The sequence below is a fragment of the Dermochelys coriacea genome, chromosome 4 (genome assembly GCF_009764565.3).
Source record: "Dermochelys coriacea isolate rDerCor1 chromosome 4, rDerCor1.pri.v4, whole genome shotgun sequence".
NCBI classification, from domain to species: Eukaryota; Metazoa; Chordata; order Testudines; family Dermochelyidae; genus Dermochelys; species Dermochelys coriacea.
Genome location: NC_050071.1, coordinates 120,199,979 through 120,217,288, shown reverse-complemented (window position 1 = coordinate 120,217,288; position 17,310 = coordinate 120,199,979). Strand labels below are relative to the sequence as shown.

The following is a 17,310-nucleotide window of genomic DNA, read 5'->3' as shown; positions in this document are numbered from 1 at the left end:
AAAGAACTAGATAAATTCATGGAGGATAGGTCCATCAACGACTATTAGCCAAGATGAGCAGGGATGATGTCTCTAGCTTCTGTTTGCCCGAAGATGGGAATGAGCGACAGGGAATGTATCACTTGAAGATTACCTGTTCATTCCCTCGGGGGGCACTTGGCATTAGCCACTGTCGGAAGACAGGACATTGGGCTAGATGGACCTTTGGTCTGACCCAGTATGGCCATTCTTATGTACTTAACTGCATCTTGACATTTTCATTGGAACAGATCCTGTCTTCATCTTTCATTAACAGCTGGGTGGCACTGGCTTGATGTAGACTTTGTTATAACTCATTTTTCTTCTTGACTGGATTCCATCCAAATACATTGCAGATCTTTCTTTCATAAAGAAGAATCCATTCACATGCAATCTCTCTCCCATTCCTTGACTTTTTATTTAAATCAGAAGTGCATTCTATCCTAGTTGTACATATTGGGTCTCATGAGAATTGCTTTAGAAAGATGAGTGCAAACTGAATTTCACTATGGGGAAACTAAGAGCATTCAGTGGACCAACATCAATGATAGACTTAGAGAAGGTGACTCGCTGCATCTATTCAACATAATCCCTTAACTTTTGCTTGGTGCTTTGGCTACTATTGTATCACAGAGTTTACTCTGAAACAACCCCACACATTATAAAGAGTAAACTTTATTTTTTTTACATTCAATAGTGTAAATGTTGTCCAGTGTTTTAGTTCTCCAGCTCTTGACCAACATATTTATTATTATTATTTATTTTATTTATTTATGTGAATGTGTTTTGTCTTTCTCCACGTAACACACACTTTATTTCTCTCTTTGCTAGTGAGGAAATATTTTTGTAGGTTTAATTTTCCATATTCTTTTTGTCTGTCAAGAATACGACAGATTCAGGGCTGTCATGAAGAATGTTAACAGCTTTGGGAACTTCAGGTTTACACTGGAATGTCAGAATTGGGGGGGTGGCCGGGGGAAAGAGGTTGTTCTGTCTGGACTTCTGTAGTCCTGACTCTCCTGGTGCAGAAAGTATGTGACTGGCTGAGAGGTGGAATGTGCCAAAGTGAGTGGAATTTTGAAGAATCTGGCTCTTAGACAGCAATGATGTACAGTATTTTTTCCCCCTGTAGTAAGTTACCTTATAGTTGTAGGGTATTATGCATGTTACTTTGTCTTTTCCTTGACTCCTTACACAGTCCCATTTTTTATTTTTGTGGATTTTCTGCATGGCGGCATTTCTCAGTGGTTATTTATTATGGCATCGTACTAAATAGGAAGCTTTGACAGCCTCTGATTTTTGTAGTAAGCTTGTAGGATTTCTTACTCTCAGTAGCATGCTACCTGAGGACTGCGTGGCCAATAGTCTTGCCTTTACATTAGTAGTCTCGCCTTGACATTAATAACAACAAAGAAAAAATACACCGGGAAAATTTCCCGGCATAACTGTAGCAAGAAAATTATTTTCTGCTCTCACTATTCCAGAATAACTCCCTCTTTGGACAGGCTGCTCCTAAATAAAAGCATCTTTAATCCAGAATTTCAAAATAGTATGCCCACACATGAGGGAGCTATTCCAGAAACAGCTTAGTGGAAAGCATCTATCCCACTATACTATGCCAGTAATGTCCTTGAGTTGACAAGCCTGAAGAGGTTCTGTGGGAAATGGATATGTTGGTGATGTGAGAGAAACACAGATTGGATGAGTGGTAAAAGACTGAGTGGAAAAAATAGGTAGGAGTAGGTGTCTGAGTCGGGAGCCTTGTTGATGAGGTGGGAAAATTTTGGCACAGAACTTTTCTTATTCCTGGGTCCCCTTCCCTGCATAGACATGCCCTTGGATAAGAACCTTCCCCCAATTTCTATACTTGCCCATTCTGAAGGTAATTTTCAATTGGTGAAATTCACCCTGGGCAGAGGACCTTGTGTCCCACTTCAGCCTTTAAAGGGCAAATACTATTAGAGCCCTGATCCAAAGCCCACTAAAATTCATGGGAGCCTAAGGGCCCCAAGGTTTTCATTCAGCTTGAGCCTAAGGGGTGAATAAAGTGGTGCACAGAGCCTTCTTCCCAGAGTACATTTTATCCAACATGTTAAAATTTTAGGTTGTGGAATACTTCTAGCAGGGCTGCTAGGTATATCAACATATATATCCATCAAAACAACTGCTGTATGCCCAACTCACCAAAGGAGAGAGGAAACAGGGAGGCCAAAAGAAACGCTTTAAAGACACTCTCAAGATAAACATCAAGAGATGTGGCATCTACACCACACACTGGGAGGGAGACAGCAGCCCAGGATAGGGATAACTGGCAAAGACTTGTTGGAGAGAGAATGTCCACTTTTGAGGAAAATTGCATTGCCCTGGTCGCAGGAAAAACACCAGCAAAGAAAGGACAGACAACTGTCACGCAGCAATCATGGCCCAACCCTGTCTTCCAACACCACCTGCAATGTCTGCCAGTGAGCCTGTGGCTCAAGGATCGGACTCCTCAGCCACCAAAGGACCCATGAAAAATAAAACCTGTGAAAGAAATCATCCTCGCCCTTGAGGGATCACCGATGATATACATGTCATCAATGCTGGTCTTAGAGGGGCTCTGTCAAGTTAAAATTTGCATGTTCTTTAAACAAACAAACAACACCAACACTTTGTATTTCTAACAATTGCTTAGATTGTTAAAAGTGAATGAATTTAAAGAATTCAAGTCTTCACTTATACATTTTATTCTCTGATTCTCCAATGCTAGAACAGTGTCACAGACAATGCAGTACAATGTTTAAATCCAAACAAACAGTTTGCTTTGAATTAAAAACAAAAATCATGATAACGTTTCTAACAATATTGGGCTGTTCAAGGCCCTTATTCTGCAGTTTGTTGTGGCTGGATTTTTTCATTTGTGTGGAGCCCTGTTGACTTTAGTCCTGTCATATACAGTGAATCACAGGATCAGGGCCTAAATCTTTACTTTCAGTAAATGGAGAAACAATCCTGTAATTTGGGTTTATACACTCTGTTCCTCTCTTGAATCAGGCTGATGGGAATAGTAAGCTATGTGCAGGTACATTGTTTTATTCTCTGATATCAGAAGAGTTTGATCTGCTTGGAATAATCACTGTAGAAGTATGTCAAGGAGAGAAACCTGTCGGTCTGTTCCCCATAATACAGAAAGCACAGTTCTGAAAACTGGTGCTCATTGCACATTTGGCACGGCAGGAAAAAAACAAATTGTTTTGTCAGCTTTCATATGAAACATTGGTCTAGCAGGAGAATGCCTTGTGCCTTATGTAGATACTATAGGTATGTACAGTAGGAGCTCTTTCTTGTCTTTGCATTTTATAACTATCACTTGTAAAGCTCTCCTTTTGAGAAAAAGAACTTGTTCAGATGCTTTCCCCCTCACCCTCAGGGTAATCTGTTTTTATTTTCACAGCTTTAGTAAAAAAAAACAAAAAAACATTTCCTCCTACATAACCTGCTTTTTCATTCACTGCAGTTCTCTTCCTCTTCACTCATGATAAATATCAGCCTCTTGTGTCAAATGCAGTTAAGCCTTTTCCAGTATGTAGTGCAGTGTGAGTTTTCTCAGTTATATAATGCACACTTTCTCCACTTCTCCTCCAGTGAGATTGTCCGTATAAGACTGAGTGAGTGACATAGGTGTTTGGGGGTAGGAGAATCATAATTATAAGAATTTATGTGATGTGATCGTAATAATCTTATACTGATTTATATTTGTATTCAGATTACACTACATGGCCATAACTTCATATTTATTTAAATGTGTAGTTTTTATTACTGTTTACAAACATGCTTTTTTCAGTCTTTCTGAATTCAATGTAATCTTTGCATATGAAGATATCAGGTTGGATATTATATAATTAGCAAAAAGAAAAGGAGTACTTGTGGCACCTTAGAGACTAACAAATTTATTAGAGCATAAGCTTTCGTGAGCTACAGCTCACTTCACGAAAGCTTATGCTCTAATAAATTTGTTAGTCTCTAAGGTGCCACAAGTACTCCTTTTCTTTTTGCTAATACAGACTAACACGGCTGCTACTCTGAAACATATAATTAGCAGATACCATGCCATGTCTTTGTTTTAATGGAATTTTTCTAAGTGTGGTTACAGCTGGAAAAGTGACCCTAAAAACTGTATTCCTTTTCTCAGGGTATCTGATCTATGTGTGTCCAAGTAATAATAGCAGTTTTCTTTAATAACAAACCTCTAATGTGCACACTAGCAGGGCTTTCAGCTGTGCTCTTAGCATCAGGCCTCTATCACCCTTCTGCTTTTCTTTCCATGGGAAAACACTCCATGGATAGACCCCTTCTGGGTTCTAAATGTATTGTGGTTCTTCTATCCAGGGGGCTGGGGTGCAGACAAACTACAGAGGCCATGTAGGGGGATTAGAACATCTCTGCATGATGTGGATCTATGTAGCAGCACCCAGGAAGTGGGACTCGTACATCGCAGGCCGTGTGGCTCCATTGTCTTGGATTGAGTGAGAAGAGATATGCCACATGCCAGTGCAGGCTAAAGTCTGCAGTAACGGCTGTGTTGATACCCATAAAGGTGGGGAGGAGTCTGTCCTCTGCACCTATGGAGATGCTGCGTACAAAATGCCAAGTGAATGGCCCTTGCCAGGGGGTTGAGAATTTGGTCCTTGTTGAATTATTTTCACTGCCTGGGTATAAGAGACAGAATTCATTTGTGTGTGACCACTCTCCTGTACTCCTGCTTGGATTTGCATTGTTGGTACATAAAAAAGCATCTCCTCACTTGCCAACTGACCAACTCTGATATAGAAGTTGGAAACAAAATAGACATGGAACTTGATGTCTTTTGTTTTTAGTTATTTTTGTGACTAACCAGACTGTTAGTTAATCTGGATGATATTTCAGAAAAATGAAAATAATAGTGTTTCTACATTTAAAAGAGAAAAGAGTGTAGTAGTTAAAGTAAGAGATAAGCCAAGTTGATGAGTTTAGGGTAATTAACATACTAATCCTTCATTATCTGTGCTGCCTGGTCATTTGTAACCACTGGAAAGAGATTCATGGGTTCTTTAACAAAAGAGATATTGGATTTAGTTTTTCCATTGCTTTGTGTGTTGCTGTTACACATTGCCTTGTACACTCTGTCACTTTCCAGGTCCTTGTGATAAGCATGAAATGTAATTCAGGAAATCTTGGTATGGTAATCTTAAGAAAAACAGTCTTTGTGCTGAGACACATCCCAGACTAATTGTCCTGATAGAAGTGTTTGGACTGCATATTCATGGTGAAAAAGCAGCACCTTAATTGAGTGATTGACCACGTGGTAGAAGAGATAATGGGATTCACAGACTGCCTGATTCCCATCACAGAACAAATCTCTGATCTGTTTGTATGTAATAGTTAAACAAGCTTAGGGCTCAGGCTGCCAGTCACCAGATATATTCTTTTCCTTCCCTCCTCCATTCCCCTTTTTACCCTAATTTATTTTTTCAAAACAAAGCCATTTATTTCTTTAGTCACTACTGTTTCTACTAAAAAATCTTAGTAAAATAAATGTAAAATATCTACCCTCTGAAGCAGCTTTGTATTTGATTTGTAGAGGGATACATTGGTGGAAGAATTTTTCACTGAATGATAGCCTTAGCTTTGCTGAGAAATAATTACCATCTGAAGCCAAGATTCCATGTTTATGGTCTGCTGGCCTTGTTTGGCTTTTAGAATTCCATGTCTCTCCTTCATCCCTGTCACAGCTGATGTTCTCCTTTTCTTGAAATCTGCTGACCGGATGTAGCAGCAGAGACTGTAATCAGAAGGCCCGAGAGAAGATGTGGAAATTTAAAATCCTGGGTCTCTGCACCTAGCACATTTCTTACTGCTTTTTGTGAATCCCATCTCCAGTGTAAAAAGCACCCACTGTGGTGATGCAAAGTAGCAATTTATCACTAGAAACAGTGTTGAGAAAAATAGCCACTGTTACTGAGGAACTTCTAAGGTAAACTAAGATGGTCCATATAACACATACCCTTCAAGTCTGTTGAATCATGTCCTATTTAGAGTGCAGCATAAAGTACTTCAAAAAACATTGATATAATATCTTAAGAACATGAGAACGGCCATACTGGGTCAGACCAATGGTCCATCTAGCCCAGTGTCCTGTCTTCTGACAGTGGCCAATGCCAGTGCTTCAGAGAGAATGAACGGAACAGGCAATAATTGAGTGATCCATCCCCTGTCGTCCACTCCCAGCTTCAGGCAATCTGGCTGTAGCCAAACACAGAAACATTAGATACGGATTTTCATGTTCTAAACTGATAAACCAATCATCATGTCACATTCTTAATTTTTTTCTTTGTCAGAGGTGTTCTTCCTTTTCCCATCCCAAGCTGTGATATCATTATCTCCTGCACTCTGCTTTGTCTTTCCAAACCCACAAACCGTGTGTCTTCAAGGGGTCTGGAAGGGGTTCTGTGACAAGTGGCCTGGGTCTGAAATGCACATTTATGAGCGTTACTCTCACTTTCCTCCCACTACCCTTTTATTACCTTTTCTCACTATTTTATGTATGCTTCTTGTCACTATAGCTGGCCTTCTGCTTGAAGGAGTGAACTGAGCTCCCTTTAGTGTTTCATTAATGTCAGTCCTGATCATCTGGCGGATGTTGAATGATACAAGGCTGACTTCCTCCCTCAGGTGATCTGTAGTGCCCTGTGCATCTGCCATGTTGGTGGGTGAATGACAGAGCCTGAAACTGGAAAGAATATTTCCCCTTGGGTGCTTCCTTTAGGAAACTAAGCTGTTCCTAGGAAAGAATGTTCTTGTTCTAAGGTTCAGAAGGGACCATTACAATAATTAATCTGCTTTTCTACAAAACACAGGCTGTAGAACTTCACACAGTAATTTCTCCATCAAGTCCAATAACTTGTAATTGAACATGTAGAAAGGCACCCACTCTCAATTTAAAGACCCCAAGTGGTGGAGAATCTATTACTTCCCTTGGTAAACTAATTCAGATGGTTAATTATTCTCATTGTTAAACTGTTCTCTTCTTTTAGTTGGGATAGGCAATGTGGCCTCCTTGGTAGAGCACTGAACTAGTACTCTGGACACCTTGGTTCTGTTCCTAGTTCTGTAATCAGTTTGTTGGGTGACCTTGGGCAATTCATGCCACCTCCTTGTACCTCGATTTCCCCATCTGTGTAATGGGGATAATGATACTGACCTCCTTTGTAAAGTGCTTTGGGCTTCACTGATGAAAAGTGCTATGGAAAAGTTATATGGTGTTATTATTTATTAGTAGCAGTAGTCTGGTTAATTTACTGCAAAGAAAAATAAACCTTCCATGTTACAAATGTGAGTTAATGGAGAAAGAAATTAAGTCATGCGTGTATTGAATATATTGATCATAATCTTTAACTGGAGAGCTCTTTATGTTGTGCAGCAATTTTTGACAAATAAATTGTTCTCACTATTGTTTAGAAAGAAGACAAACTAGTGGTCTTGCTGCCTAGCATATCTGGTTTAGGCTGTGGTAACTCATTAGAAGATTCTAAAGTATGCAGTATTACATAGATGGGACCCTATCTTGTCAAGTTAAATATGGTGCACTCTGGTTGTACTGTTAAACTAATATGTGGATAATCCAAAGACAACATAATCTAGCTGGACAAACAAATTATCTGACTGGTTCACCTTCTTGGCAAGTTAGAAATGTAGCAATTTTTTAAAAAGTGAAGCACAGAGAAAATTGCTCCTGGCTTCTTATTCATTATATATTTTTTCCAATTTGTGTGGATTCAAAATTAAACTTTATTTGCACTTATTTATTTATTTTATTTTGTAATTTAAATATTCATTAGTTATTCAGATACAGTGCAACCGTTTGACTACAGATGTATGGTCACTGCAGACTTGCTACTCTGGACACTGCTCTTCATTTCAGTATACCTGCTAATAAAAATACAATCAGCACGATCAAGAAGTGGATCTGACAATTCATTTCTCATGATCTTTTGTTGATACAGTCAGCATCCCTTGCTATGTCTTAGGGTCTCATCCTGAGAGTGCTTCTAACAGATGCATAGAGAAGACTAATTATGAAAATTCATCAGTACAAATACATTATTTTGTTTCATTTTATTTCCATTATGTAGCACCTCAGGAGACAAAAGAAAAGAAGTTCCTGACTCACGGAATTTGTATGGGCATGATGCTGAGAGTTGTTGAGCTCCGATTGAAATCATGGGTCCGATCCTTCACTCTTTGAAGTTGATGAAAGCAGGATTTGGACCCATAGATGGTAAGTTGACAGGTATTTGACCTGCATATTTCATACAATATCACACACACCAAAATGCTATATAAATAATGTGGAACAAAATAGCTTGTTAAATATCTGGCAATATAAATAATTATAAGCGGTGTTATTTATGCACTTATCAGTTTTATGTTTCAAGTTAGAATATCTTTTTACAGTGTAGGAGACTGATGATACTAATTACAGTCACTGAGCACAATCCAGGCAGGTATTAAACAAGTTCTTCATCTCCCAAAGCTGTTCAGTCTTGACCTATAGCCAAAAAAAGTTAATGGCTATTCATTTAACTGCAGTATGCATTGTTGTCAAATGAGAAGTTAATACATTTGGTGTACATAAGAACAGCCCTGATGGGTCAGAACAATGGTCCATCCAGCCCAGTATCCCGTCTTCCTATGGTGGCCAGTGCCAGATATTTCAGAGGGAATGAACAGAACAGGGCAGTTTGTCGAGCGATACAACGCCTATGCTCCAGTCCCAGCTTCTGGCAGTCAGAGGCTTAGGGACACCCAGAGCATGGGGTTGCATCCCTGGCCATCTTGGCTAATAGCCATTAATGGATTTATCCCCACAAACTTCTCTAATTCTTTTTTTGAACCTAGTTATACTTTTGGCTTTTGCAACATCCCCTGGCAACAAGTTCCACAGGTTGACTATACGTTGTGTGAAGAAGTAATTCCTTATGTTTTTTAAACTAGCTGTTTATTAATTTCATTGAGTGACCCTTGGATCATGTGTTTCTGAAGGGGTAAATAACACTTCCTTAATCACTTTCTCCATACCATCCATGATTTTATAGACCTCTATCATATCCCCTCCTTTGTTAGCTTTTTTTTCTAAGTTGAACAGTCCCAGTCTTTTTAATCTCTCCTAATTTGGAAGCTATTTCATGCCCCTAATCAATTTTCATCACCTTCTCTGCATCTTTTCCAATTCTAATACGTCTTTTCTGAGATGGGACAACTAGAACTGCATGCATTATTCAAGATGTGGGTGTACCATGGATTTATATAGTGGCATTATGTTTTATTATCAATCCCTTTCCTTAAGGATTCTGACATTCTGTTAGCACTTTGACTGCCACTGTATGTTGAGCAGACGTTTTCAGAGAACTACCCACGATGACTTCAAGATCTCTTTCTTGAGTAGTAACATCTAATTTAGACCCCCATCGTTTTGTGTATATATAGTTGGGTTTGTTTTCCAATGTGCATTACTTTCACTTATCAACATTGAATTTCACCTGTCATTTTGTTGTCCAGTCACCTAGTTTTGTGAGATGCCTTTGTAATTCTTGACAGTCAGCTTTGGATTTAACAATCTTGAGTAATTTTTTAGTGTCTGCAAATTTGTCGCCTCACTGTTTACCTCTTTTTCCAGATAACTTATGAATATGTTGACCAGCACAGGTCCCCATACAGATCCTTGAGGTACCCCCGCTATTTACCTCTCTCCATTCTGAAAACTGATCATTTATTCCTACCCTTTGTTTCCTGTCTTTTAATCAGTTACTGATCCATGAGAAGACCTTCCCTCTTATCTCATGACTGCCTACTTTGTTGAAGAGCCTTTGGCGAGGGATCTTGACACAGGCTTTCTGAAAGTCCAAGTACACTATATCCACTGGATCTCTAGTCTATATGTTTTGACCCTCTCAAAGAATTCTTATAGATTGTTGAGGCATGATTTCCTTTTACAAAAGCTGTATTGACTTGATCACAACGTATCATGTTCATCCATATGTCTGATAATTCTGTTCTATTCTGTAGTTTCAATCAGCATGCCTGGTATTGAAGTTAAGCTTACTAGCCTGTAATTGCTGGGATTGCCTCTGGAGCCTTTTTTAAAAATCGACATTACATTAGTATCCACCAGTCATCTGGTATAGAGGCTGGATTTAAGTGATAAGATACATATCATACCACAGTTAGTAATTCTGCAATTTCATATTTGAGTTCCTTCAGAATTCTTGGTTGAATACCATCTGGTCCTGGTGACTTATTACTGTTTAACTAGTCAATTTGTTCCTAAACCTCATCTATTGACACCTGTAATTGGGCATTGTAGGTTATGATTATACACATTAGTCAGATAAACTTAGTGCGCTCTTGTCAATGTCTTTGTTTTTAGAAGGTTACAGATTGGCATAAGGTTGTGGGGAATCTTCTTCTACCTACCTAGCTGAAAAAGTAAAACATGTGGCTGCAGACAGCAGGTGGATCCTGCGGCCTGACTGCGAGCCCATTGATGTCAATTCAAAGACTCCCTTTAACTTCATTAGGGTTTGGACTGGGATAGTCTAACAGATATATTCCTTTCTTTGGTTAAACAGAGTCTCCTTTTAAAGTTTTTAAAGGGTTCAACTTAGCCCTGGTCTACACTTGGGGGGAGAATTGATGTAAGTTACACAACTTCAGCTACGTGAATAACGTAGCTGAAGTTGACGTATTTAGATCAACTTGTCTTCATCACGGTGAGTTGACTGCTGCCACTCCCCTCTCAACTCTGCCTGTGCCTCTCATGGTGCTTGAGTACAGGAGTCGACAGGAGAGCGCTTGGGGGTCGATTTATCATGTCTAGACTTGACGCGATAAATTGATCCCCGCTGGATTGATCGCTGCCCGCTGACCCGGCGGGTAGTGAAGACATACCCTTAGTTCTGTTAGGTCAGGAGTCAGATTTCCCTGATATAGTGTCAGTTTCCAGCAGAGAATGCATGAAGACCACGAGCATCAAAGATTTGAAATTCCTCCCTGTTTCACCTTTGGTAATAGTGGTGTCACCCTAGTTCCTAGTGAATATTTGTCCACATCTAAAAATCAACACACAATTTGTCATGACTGAAAGCCTCAACTCAAGACTAGAATAGCAGAGATGTTGTATAGTGAGGTAAGTATTCATAATGCATGGCAAAGCTTGAGTGGAGAAGTTTGCACAGTGCCTAGCTCCATTCAGAGCAACCAGATCACAAAGTCAATCAAGCACTAGATTAATCCAAAGTCTTAAATTAACTGATACAAAAGAAATTATTTACTAATTTTAAAAAAAGTTAGGTTTTAAATTTATGGAATACGATGACCTAGAATTGTGGAAACCCTATTTACTATGTGTACAACAAAATTTTTGCTTGTTTGGATACTTTCATTGGAAATACATCACATTTTTGTGACAGTCCTTGGGAGATTACAGTAAAATTATTCCTTGAGCACTCATTAGGACATACAAACTATGTATTGGGATAAGGTGATTTTGGTAAGTAATTGAACTTTAAATATTCAGGGTAAATAGCTCTAATCCCCTGAGATGGGATATTAGATGGGTGGGATCTGAGTTACCCAGGAAAGAATTTTCTGTAGTATCTGGCTGGTGAATCTTGCCCATATGCTCAGGATTTAGCTGATCACCATATTTGGGGTCGGGAAGGGATTTTCCTCCAGGGCAGACTGGAAGAGGCCCTGGAGATTTTTCGCCTTCCTCTGTAGCATGGGGCACGGGTCACTTAAGGGAGGATTCTCTGCTCCCTGAAGTCTTTAAACCATGATTTGAGGACTTCAATAGCTCAGACATAGGTGAGGATTTTCGTAGGAGTAGTGGGTGAGATTCTGTGGCCTGCGTTATGGTAGGGGGTGGACTAGATGATCAGAATGGTCCCTTCTGACCTTAGTATCTATGAATCTATTGCAAAATTATCTAGCAGTTCTCAATTCCTTAAAGGTAAGTAAAGGATTAAAATCTATCAGTGTGGCTCTTTCTTTCAGAGGAACAGGCATCTGATTCCATTTCACATATAAATGTTTTCAATTATCCAAAATTGTGTGTAAAGGTGCTATTATTGTAATATCTGTTGAATGACAAGACACTCAGTCTTTTCTAAGCATTCTAATAGTTTTGAGAACTTGTCCTTGTTTTCTTCCATTCACCATCTGTCAGCTTTCCTTAAGCCATGCTGTCTAATAATTAAGGGCATGGTTGGCACTAGATAGAATTTATTAACCTTGGCTTTATCTGTAGCTTGGCTAAAGTTAGATTTTTTTTTTTATGTCCTTGATTAGCTTGCTGTGTAGAGCTTGTTTAGAATCGAGCAGGATATAAAATGGTATTGCACTAATACTATGCTGGGTGTTAAGATGAGGGTCTAAATTCAGCTATGCTTCACAACTACTTGCAGATGTTTTAGAAACGTATCTAAATTTGTTCCCTTAAAATAAATATGTAGTTTTTTAAAATGTACTTGCAGCTTTTACATGGTTAAATTCCTGCTGGACACAATATAATCAAGAAACATACAAAAAAGCTAGGTTAATCAAAGGCTTTGAGGCTACATAGATCCAGCCCCTCTTTGGAATTAGGTATACGTTTCCACATCATATATTTTCTTCCAAATATTTAAGGCTAATAAACAGTGTATAATCTAAACCTTTGTTATTAGCAATTAGTCTCACTTCTGTGTAAAGAAATTGCATCTCTCCTAGTTTCTAAATTCTTCTTTCATCAATATTTTAATGCCTCCTTGAAATTAACTAGTGTCATTTTTCCTACTCCATTTATAAGATTGTGTACAATGATTAGGGCACTACAGTTGTTTAACACTGTATGTTTCATGATTAGTCCTACCCACTCTGTTGAAGTTCTGAGGGGGATTGGTCTTATGGTTAAAGTACTGGACAGGGGTGCGAGAGACCTGAGTTCTGTTCCTTGCTCTGCCACAGGCTTCCTGTGTAATCCTGGGCAAGTCACTTAGGGCAAGAATTTCCAAAGTGATTTTAGGGTGTTTCAATTTTTGATTTCCCAACTCGTGATACTGTAATGAAGGCCTGATTTTTTTCAGAGGGGCGAGTGTTCAGCACTTACTTTTAAAGGAGCATGCTTTTCAGACTCTTCTGCAGAGCACCCAAAAATAAAGGTACCCATGATACACAGATTGCCCTGCTTAAAATGAAAGTACCCAGGATAACCAGTCACTTTAGAAATCTTTACTTTATAATCTTTCTGTACCTCAATTTTCCATTGTTAAAAGTGGGTAATACTTCCTTTCATAGAATCATAGAACTGGAAGGGACCTCAAGAGGTCGTCTAGTCTAGTTATCTTTGTCTTGCCTATTTAGATAGTCCCAGCCGTGAAGAAACAATCTCACACTTTGTGGCCTTTATTAGACTAGGATTTAAAGATGTTATGTTAGCTAACATGTTCTAACTAACATGTTTTAAAACTCTAAAGTAGGCATGTATTGCATACTTTAACATGCTATGCTGGGGGAATTAAATCTAGGCTTCCCCCTAGGCTTCAACTCCACCGGTTCAGTACATGTTAAAGGCAACGTGCCTTATCTATTGTAGACTTAATCGTTGTTAGGAAAAATATGTTTTCTCTGCCTTTGGATTAATCCATTGTGGAGGTGAACCTATGATCTCCATGTGGTTACTCTTAAAGATCACTCTTAAAGAAACTCCAGCTACAGGTATGATGAATGCAGTAGCCTATTTGATTAGAGCAGCGGTTTTCCAGAGGGTCTGTGAGTCATGACGGGGCTGCCGGCCCTCTGATCAGCTCTGGCCCCTCCCTCCCAGTGCCTCCTGCACACCACGGAACAGCTGTTCAGGAGGCGCTGGTGGGGAGAGGGAGGAGTGGGGAGTGGGGTGGAAAGAGGCAGGGAAGAGGAGGGGAAGGGGTGGGGTGGGAAGAGGTGGGGGTGGGGCCTTGGGGAAGCGGTGGAGTGGGGGCGGGGCCTGGGGTTGAGTGGAGGTTTAGCGCCCCTGGGGAAAATTAGAAGCTGGCTTGGGAGTCCATGAAAAATTTTAAATAAAAATGGGGGTCCTCAGGTTGCTAAAGACTGAGAGCCATTGGATTAGAGCAATGTGTGCACAGGCAACCAATTTATTTCCAGGTGCATTAAAAGGAGTTGTGTTTGATCGGTAAAGCCCTGTGTTGTAGGTGCCTGGCACTGTGGGATAGCCCCTCTCTTCATGATCTTGTGAACAGATCCTAGATTTGAATTCCACTCGCAGCATCTGTCTGGGTTTCCATTCCTAGTTTAGATGGGCAGGGTGGATTGCTGGAATGGAGCCTAAAGAGGTTTCATATGGCCTCTGTGCTGGGCTAAATCCTCGGAGCTGGGGAATGCTGGCCAAACTGAACCCCTCTCCCACAGCAGGCCAATGGGTGCCAGAGACTCCCAGGAGAGGAGCTACCTACTGTCCCTTGATGAGTGTCTCCCTCCCTTGCCTCTGGGATAGGCCCCCTTTCACCAGGACCCATCAATTTCCACCACCTGTTGATGTGGGTGAATGGCATTTCTGATCCCTATCTCTTGTAACGTTTTCAGCCTCTTGAATGTAGTTTCTTTTACTTATTACTGTTAACTTCTTGCACTTCCTTGTTCATCTCTATGGTTCTACATTTCTTAGTATTTTGTTGTTTGGTAGATGGCATATATAAAGTTGGGCATAGTTGATTTTATTTCAGCAGTTTTTGTTTTTTCCTCTTAATCACATTTAAATTTTACTTTGCTACCCCTAGATTCCTCATATGTCTGTACTAGACTTTTGCATCGTTTCCCTCACCCCTCTCTTACCGATTTATGGTTGCTCCTTAGGCACACCTTCCTTATTTCAATTTGGTTTCATTCAGTCAAGAATTGCTCTTCTTTTGTGGGTGTTTTTGTCTTTACTTTGTTGCAGTGTGTGTATGGAATTGATGCCTTCATCATGGCCACCGGATTAGAAGGTTTTGCTTTTCTTGGCTCAAGGGCAAAGGGTGGCATTGACTGCAGAGTGATTTTCTACACTCTAGTACAGACAATTTGGTATAGTAATTTCAGAGGAGTTAAACTCTATAGTTAGATATAGATTTCAAACACAAATTATTTTCCTTTTTTTCATTTCTTCCTCTTCCCCTGACACTCGGACAGCCAATTGTTGGTACAAGATTACAGGCTGTTGTATAATTTAATTTGCTTTCTTACTGAACTACCTTTAATTACTGTCCAGTATTAATGTAAGGATTAGCCTTACACCGTGGAGATTGAGCTGCCCTTACTTGTGGGGGCAGAGTTTGATGCCTGAACATCTTTATAATATAAAAACTACCAATAAAACTACCAATGTAGTAGAGCCAACTGTGTGTTGGTTAGAAATAAACTATGGAAATGTTTAAAAATTGTTAGTCTCTAAGGTTGCCACAAGGACTCCTCATTATTTTTTGCTTAAAAAGAGTAAGTTGAAATGACGGTTATCCCTAACTGTCTTGTATTTGAAGTCATTGGCTATATCTATGTATTCTGCGACAACCTTGGTCTAGGAGTGTCATTTCATTATGGTTCAATGAGTGGTGCTCTTATCCAGTGGTGCTCATCTCCTTTCTGGGCTTTAAATCATTATGTACCTAATATTAAGTTGAAGTGAATAAGTTTAGTAAGGAATGGTATATAGCCATTGTCATGTATATAATATCTTAAAAGGAAAACTGAAATGATAGTTACCGTATTTCTTCTGTTTGCTAAATATTCCATTAATTAGGACTATATCTTTTAAAAAAACATTCTGTTTTTGGGAACAATTTTTTCAGTATTTTCATAACATTATGCAGCCTCTCAATTGGAATTTGCATTTTACTGATACTTCCCAGCAGGAATACCCTATTCTCCAAACAGTTTGAGACAATGAAAATGTTTCTTGCATTTGCATGTAAATTAGTGTAAGGCAACTTTATATTCAGTGTAGTTTAAAATAATGTGTTCTGCAAAATACTAGTAACTGTCTTAGAAACCACTTTAAATATCTCTCATGTTCCGAGGCTGATTTGGCATTTCCTATCTCCATATTATCAAGATTGACAGCTTCCTGTTTGTTAAATTACTCTTAATTTAAGACTGCTTTCTTCTTCATAAATGGACTATTTGATTACATTTATATAATTTTCTTTACCTTTAGAATAGATGCTGTTAATGCAGTCTAGTCAATTTAAAACAAAATGTGTTAAGCTCGTTCAGGTATTTTACCTGGCTCTCCCAACCTCTCCCCATTAATATTTGTACTTATTATCACTCTCCTATTTTTTTAAAAGCACGTGTTGCTGTTTTCTTTCCTTTTTGTGTGGTGAAAGCCCACAGACACCATGACTATATATAATGCACCAAAGTAAAAAAACTGGAGAAAAATAGATCCCTCTCCCACTAATCTCATTCAGTTATAGAAATCTGTGTTGTTTTTAATATAATGGATGAAAAGATTCTGATGGGAAAGTGAAGTTTTGTTGTTGATGGTACCCCTTTTAAGTGGTTGTTCAGGTCCATTACTTGCAGAAACATACGTATGCATTTGGTAGATATTGAGGAAGATGGAGACAGATGTTACTAATCCTTTTGAACCAGGTGATTAGGTTAGATGAGTTTTAATTTCTTTCTTTGTTAAAACCAGATGAATAGGACATGTCATCAAGGCTTCGTTAGAAGACATAACTAAAAACCAGAAGAACAACTTTACATGACTGTAAATATCAGCACTACAGTTGTTTGCAGCAGGTTGTCTTCTAAACTAGTATCTCCTTTTTAAAGGTTCTTACTGTCCTGAAATATAATAGCTGTGTCAATTATATTCAGAGTACACAATATTTGGTCTGTATATAGTAGATTTTTGTACATTGTTCTGCACAGCAGTCTTTGGAATTTGACGATGTTTTTAATCTAATTTGCAAAGACAACTGAAAGAGCTTGAAAAATTGAGCAGATATCAACTAACCAGAGGTGGATACAAATGTTGAGGGTGGGTTTAGACGACTAAGTCTCAATTGCAACATGCTTGTGAAAAACCCAACAACTGTCATCGGAATAGGCCAGGGAGAGTGTGAGGGGATTTCTTCCAATGTGCTTTTCCTGGACCCCATTTGAGAATTCTTTCTTTCATATCTGTCTCTGCCTAGTAGGTTTCTTGTTAAATGTGAAAACTCCTGCAAAGTATGGAAGCCGGATGGAGCTTTTCTG

General features: G+C 39.1%; 1 protein-coding gene across 14 annotated transcripts in view; it reads left to right on the top strand.

Moving 5' to 3' along the window:
• Positions 1-17,310, top strand: part of JAKMIP1 (janus kinase and microtubule interacting protein 1) — a 381,847-nt gene that overhangs the window by 6,140 nt on the left and 358,397 nt on the right. For 13 of the 14 annotated variants that reach the window (XM_038400934.2, XM_038400923.2, XM_038400933.2 and 10 more), the window contains one exon: positions 8,169-8,314. The exons of the other annotated variant lie outside the window; for it this stretch is intronic. The gene's annotated coding sequence lies outside the window, so the exon portion shown is untranslated. The remainder of the gene's footprint in view (positions 1-8,168; positions 8,315-17,310) is intronic. 14 annotated transcript variants of the gene reach the window in all.